Genomic DNA, 6,482 nt, shown 5'->3' on the forward strand with positions numbered 1-6,482 from the left:
ATTGGCCCCTATGAAGAGCCACTTTGGCCCCTACTTGACCCCCATGGTAGGCTAGGTTACGTGCATGGTGACACCTCCTCCTTCTTGTCATAGCTTTATGTCATCTATGAGGTCATGTTCATAGCCTTTAAGCAAAGAAAAAGTAAGATGTTCCATGAGTTAACCTAGAAATCATTTTTCTGGTGCGTCAGGCGCTTAGCGCCCCTGGTTCCCCTCTAAGCTGCTTGTTTCAGCAACTTAGTTGACCTTGTTCCACGCTAAGCTGCATGTTTCAGCAGCTTAGCTGGCCTGGTCCTAGTTGGGCATGGACCTGGCTGTCCTGGCCTGGTACTTAGCTGACCTGGTCTGGTGCTTAGCTGACCTGGCCTGGTGCTTGCCTAACCTGGCCTGGTGCTTGGTGCTTGGCTGACCTGGCCTGGTGCTTGGTGCTTGGCTGATCTGGCTTGACCTGGTCCTTAGTTGACTTGGCCTGGTGCTTAGCTGATCTGGCCTGGTGCTTGGTGTTTGGCTGGACAGTTTTGTGCTTGATTTCTTTATGGTGAAGCAACCTTTTTTTCTCTAGTTTGTTACTTGGTTTTTGTTGGTTGCTTGGCACTTTTGGGCTGTTTTCTTTAAGTTAAGGTAAGCATTTGATTTTTGCTAGTTGCTTGGCCTAATTTAACTTAGGTTTCTTCAAAACGAAGTAAGCTACCTTCCTTCAAGACTAAGTAATCAAATTAAGCACATAGCATGCCATGCTTTAACTTGATTACTTTTAGAAATTCATTTTGAGCTTTTGTCTTGAATTTTGGCTTGAATTCTTGTCCATCTTTGAATTTATTCTTTAATATTCAATTTCCTACAAAACTCAAAGAAAACTTGGACAGGAATTAATAAAGAACTAATTTATTCAATCATGCAAAATTCACCTAAAAAGTGTTAATTTAAGTTGGTTTTCTACAATTTGCATAGGATAAGTGCCATAAAATGATGGTGAAAAGTATATACTTTTTGCACTTATCAAGGTCAATGGTGGATTACTATCTTCTAGATCTGACATTGTGCTGAATGATCAAGCAAGAAGTGGCTCTGATACCACTTGATGTGAAACCTCCAGGATGGTTTGGCTTTCCCGAGCGACCATTCTTGATTGAACCTTAATAGGCTCGTAGAATTATGAGTTATATGTCAAATCCTTGTTTTGTGTAGGGGTATGTGTTTTGGGTAGGGGTATGTGTTTTGGCTCACGGTTTGGGTCATGTTTGGGGAACTGGATAAGATATGAAGGGTGAAGGCTCCATAAGCTAAAGGGCTTGATAAGCCTAAGATATTCACCACAAGGAAGGATCTTTAATAAGAATTTAGACACCACATCGAGACGGTGCTGAGTCTTAGAACACCACAAGAACAAAGTGTTCTTGATAAGTTCAAGATAAGGAGCATGGCTCACTCAAGGAAATTAATTCCAAATTAACTCAAAATTTAACTTCTTTATTCAATAATGGAAATGAAATATGTATATAGGGCAAGCTTAGGATCCCACAAAAAAGATGAGTAACAAATGCATTCAAATTTGAAATTTAAAATCCTATCTAAAAATATGGTAAAATCATCATGACTTGGTCTTGTAAAGTTTGACTTGGAATTGAGTTCGTTGGTCGAATCCTTGTGGGTTGTTTTGGCCGAAATATTTGAGTGAAATTGACTCATCCCTTTTGGGTTAGATTTCCTTGAATTAAGGTGGTCTAATTTGAAGTGCAACTATCTGAATTTGGTCAGCATCTTTATGCGCCAACTAGGGTTTGAATCTCTTGAGTTAAGGTGGTCAAATTTGAAGTGCAACCACTTGGATTTGTTCGATATCTCCACGACAACTTCCCTTGATTTGTGGCTAGACAATATGACTATCACATCTTCACACATCCCCTTGGTTGAATTTGATTCTGATCATTTTATCTTGATGTCCCATGTTTCTAGCCAACATCACTGCCCTATCTTCTTTAAGTCCAAACAAGAGAATGGCTACATCAACAGTTTACTTGTAGTCCAAGAAGTGAAAGATAGAAGGAGGACTTGCAGAGAAGAACCATAATCAGCAAGAACAATCACTTTAAACAGACACCACTCATGAGCATAGAGTCAATCAGATTAGCCATGAATTCATCACTGATGATCAGCCTGCCATATCAGGTAATAACATTGATTGTAATTCTTGGGTGATTGATAGTGGAGCAATAGACCATGTTAGCAATAATGCATCTAATTTCACAAGGCTTAATCACATTACACCTATACATGTTAAACTTCCCAATAACATCACTATACTTGCTAAAATCTCGGGAACTATTAACTTAACCAACACCCTTTCTCTTCATGATGTGTTGTACATTCCTAGTTTTAAATATAATTTGATCTCTATTCATAAGCTAGTTTGCTCTCTAAAGTTCAAACTTAGCTTTGATAATGACCTTTGTTTTATTCAGGATATGATTTCTTTGAAAACGATTGGACTTGCTGAAGGTTGTAACAATAGATACATCATGAATAGAGATCATAGAATTGCTAATGAACCACCTTATGCTATTAGTTCTCTAAATAAACATGTTTCTGATTTTGATACTTGGCATTTTAGACTAGGGAATCCTTCTCATTTTGTTTTACAATGTATAAACAAATAATTACATTTTGTGAGATTTGATCAAAGTCTTGTTTTTGACCATATTGCTAAACAGCCTAGGCTACCCTTTCCTAAAAGCACTTCTTGCACTTCTAACCCCTTTGATCTCATACACATTGACATTTGGGGTCCTCTTGGCAAACAGACTATGCATTACCAGAGGTATTTTCTAACCATTGTTGATGACTTCACAAGGCACACTTGGATCTACCTCATGTCTAGTTAGGCTGAAACTAGGAATCTAGTTTGGAACTTCTTCCAATTAGCCAACACTCAATACAATCAAAGGGTTAAGATTATTAGAACTGATAATGGGCCTAAATTTATCATGCCTGCTTTTTATGACCAACTAGGAGTCATCCATCAGAAATCATGTGTAGAAATACCACAGTAAAATTCTATGGTGGAAAGAAAATACATACATATCCTAAACACAACAAGATCCCTTCTCTTTCAAGTTGGCATACCTAACTCCTTTAGGGGGTATGCAGTCAAGCATTATGTTCACCTGATTAACAGGCTACCTACTCCTATTTTACTTTTCCAATCTCCTTATAAAGCCTTTCTTAGAAAGCAACTTGACCTTAGCCATCTTAGAGTCTTTGGTTGTCTTGCTTATGCCTCCACCCTTGTTAATCATAGAAATAAACTAGATCCAAGGGCACAGAAATGCATCTTTCTTGGCTATAAAATAGGAACAAAGGGTTTCTTATTATATATTGTCTCAACCAGAAACATATTTCTTTCCATAAATGTTATGTTTCATGAGCATATTTTCCCTTACAAAGGTGTTCAAACTATAAGCCCAACTCCTTCTGCCACACATGATAACAATTTTCCTCTACTCTTTAATGAACCTGACTCAACCCAACACATCACTCATAATCCCACATCCACACCTCACATTCCCTCACCTACACTTGTCCAACATATTCCATCTAGCATCATCACCCAATATAGTTCTATTCATGTTAGAAGATCCCAGAGAACTACTCATCCACCTAACTACCTTCAAGACTATCATTATGCCCTCTTAAATGCCACAATCACCACCACACCCACCAACATTAAGCATCCCCTTCATATAGTTTGGTCCTATAATTCCCTTTCACCGACACACCTACATCATACCCCTTCCATCACCGCAGCTACTGGACCAAAAACTTTTAACTAGGCTGCCAAATGTCCTGAATGGGTTCAGACCATGAATAATGAGTTTGAGGCCTTACACCACAACAGCACTTGGACCATTGTTACTCTACCACCAAATAAAAGAACCATTGGCTCTAAATGGGTTTATAAACTCAAATTCCACTTTGATGGTAGCATAGAAAGGCACAAGGCACTCCTAGTTGCAAAAGGCTATAATTAAACTGAGGGTTAGACTATTATGAGACCTTTGCCTTGTTATTAAGCTCACCACATTTAGATTACTTTTAGCATTGGCTGCTACTCAAGGCTGGACATTATATCAATTGGATGTAAACAATGCTTTTCTTCATGGTGACCTTGATGAAGAGGTTTACATGACTATGCCTCGGGGTTTTTTTTGCTCCAAACCCAACCAAGTTTATAACCTAAATAGGTCTCTATATGGCTTAAAATAAGCCAGTAGGCAATGGTTTGCCAAATTTTTCTCCCACCTACATTTCTTGGGTTACAAGCAATCAACACATGATCATTCCTTATTCACCAAGTCTCACAATAATCACTTCACTACACTTCTTATCTATATGGATGATTTAATCCTTGCTGGAAATGATTTTAATAAAATTCAATCTATCAAAACCCACCTTGATAGTAAGTTCAAAATCAAAGACTTAAGATCCTTGAAGTATTTCTTGGGCCTTGAAGTTGCTAAATCCAAACTTGGAATATCTTTGTGTCAAAGGAAATATTCCCTTGATTTACTCAAGGACACAAATTTCCTAACATCCAAACATGTTTGCACTCTTATGATTAAAACTACTGCGTTGCACCAACAAGACAGTGATCCCTATAATGTACCTATTTTGTATAGACAATTAGTGGGAAGACTCCTCTATCTCACTAACACTCATCCTGATTTGAGCTTTGCCATTCAATAGCTTAGCCAATTTATGGATGCTCCTACTATTAAGCATTACAATGCAATGACTTGTGTCCTTCGTTACATCAAAGTCACTATTGGCCAAAAGTATTTCTACCCTACTAGATCTATTGTTCAAATAAAGAGTTTTCCTAACTCTGATTGAGCATCTTTCCCAGATACCATACGCTTTATCTCTGGTTATCTCATGTTCTTGGGAGATTTCTTGATTTCATGGAAATCTAAGAAGCAAAACATGGTTTCTTGTTCTTCTTTAGAAGCCGAATATCGTGCTCTTATCATTGCTTCATGTGAAATACAATGGCTTACCTATCTTCTTCAAGACTTCCAAATATCTTTTAAGGAACCAGCCTTCCTATATTGTGATAGTGCTTCAACTAGGTACATTGCAACTAATGTTGTTTTTAATGAATGAAGCAAACATATAGAGATTAATTGTTATGTTGCTAGAGAAAGGCTTCAAAACAAGCTCTTTCACTTACTACCTATTGACACTGAAGAACAAGTTGCAGACTTGTTAACCAAACCTCTTCAACCTAAAACTTTTTCTTATTTGTTAGGCAAGCCTGAGATAGAAAATATTTTCTCTCCGGCTTGAGGGAGGGTATTGATTACATTATATATGCACCTTGCTTTTTTATATTATATGCACATGCCTTATTAGGTATGATGCACCAATTTTATTGTAACAGGTTCAGAATGACAAGCTTAGACTGAATCATCATGGACCAGAATGGATACAAGAACCTTGGCTTGGATGGATCAGCATGGATGAAGGAAACCTAAATCATGGACGCACTAGTAGACTTACACCATGGTTGGCATGCAGCAGCTCTTCACACCTTGGTGCATCATTTCACACCTTGGTGCATCACTACAGCTTTTCCTTGCATACTCTAGTGCATCAGATTTGTTCTGATTGATTGTTGTACTTTAGACTAGTTTTAGTAGTAGAGCCTCACTTGAACTTTGCTTCTTTTTCCATCACATGTTAAATGTGATTGTTTTAGTTTAAGAGTTTGTTAGTTAGTTACATTTCTTGGTTTACAAGCAATCTCATGCTATATATATCATAGGCTCTCACTTGTACCAATTAATCTATCAATTACACTCATTAATCAAATACACTTCTTCTTTGTTTCTTATCCAACAAGATGGATTCTTTTATGAATTTTCTGATGTGGCAGAAATGAAATCTTTTGTGTAGGAAGGTTTGACTATGAGCTCTAGAGTGGTATGAGAAGAGCTATGTGTGTGTGAAGTAGATTGGAAAGGGAAGGAATCTTCATAGAAGACCACATGTTAGGTATCAGTGGTTACGATACACCTAGAAGGGGGGGTTGAATAGGTGTAGCGGTTAGAATATCCGCTTTTCGAAAATCAACACTTAATGCTGAATCACCCCAATTTAATCGATTAAAAGAATAAGGATAATCGATTAACGCACTTGATTTAATCGATTAAAACAGAAACAGTAAGCTTAGGCAGATTCGATTACTTGCACGACAATTAACCGATAATGAAATGAACACACAGAGCTTACAATATTATCAGAGTATTAACAGTATAGCAAAGATACAGAATATAGCAATTAATTCTACTATACAAGTTAACCGATTAAATGCAATAAAGAGAGAGAGAGAAAGAAAAATCCTGCAACACGATTTTTATCCTGGTTCATTTGCTTGTCCACCGCAAACTACATCCAGGCCTCCCGGTTGATTTGGGAGATTTTCT

Source organism: Lupinus angustifolius, unplaced genomic scaffold, assembly GCF_001865875.1.
Source record: "Lupinus angustifolius cultivar Tanjil unplaced genomic scaffold, LupAngTanjil_v1.0 Scaffold_521, whole genome shotgun sequence".
Classification (NCBI taxonomy): Eukaryota; Viridiplantae; Streptophyta; class Magnoliopsida; order Fabales; family Fabaceae; genus Lupinus; species Lupinus angustifolius.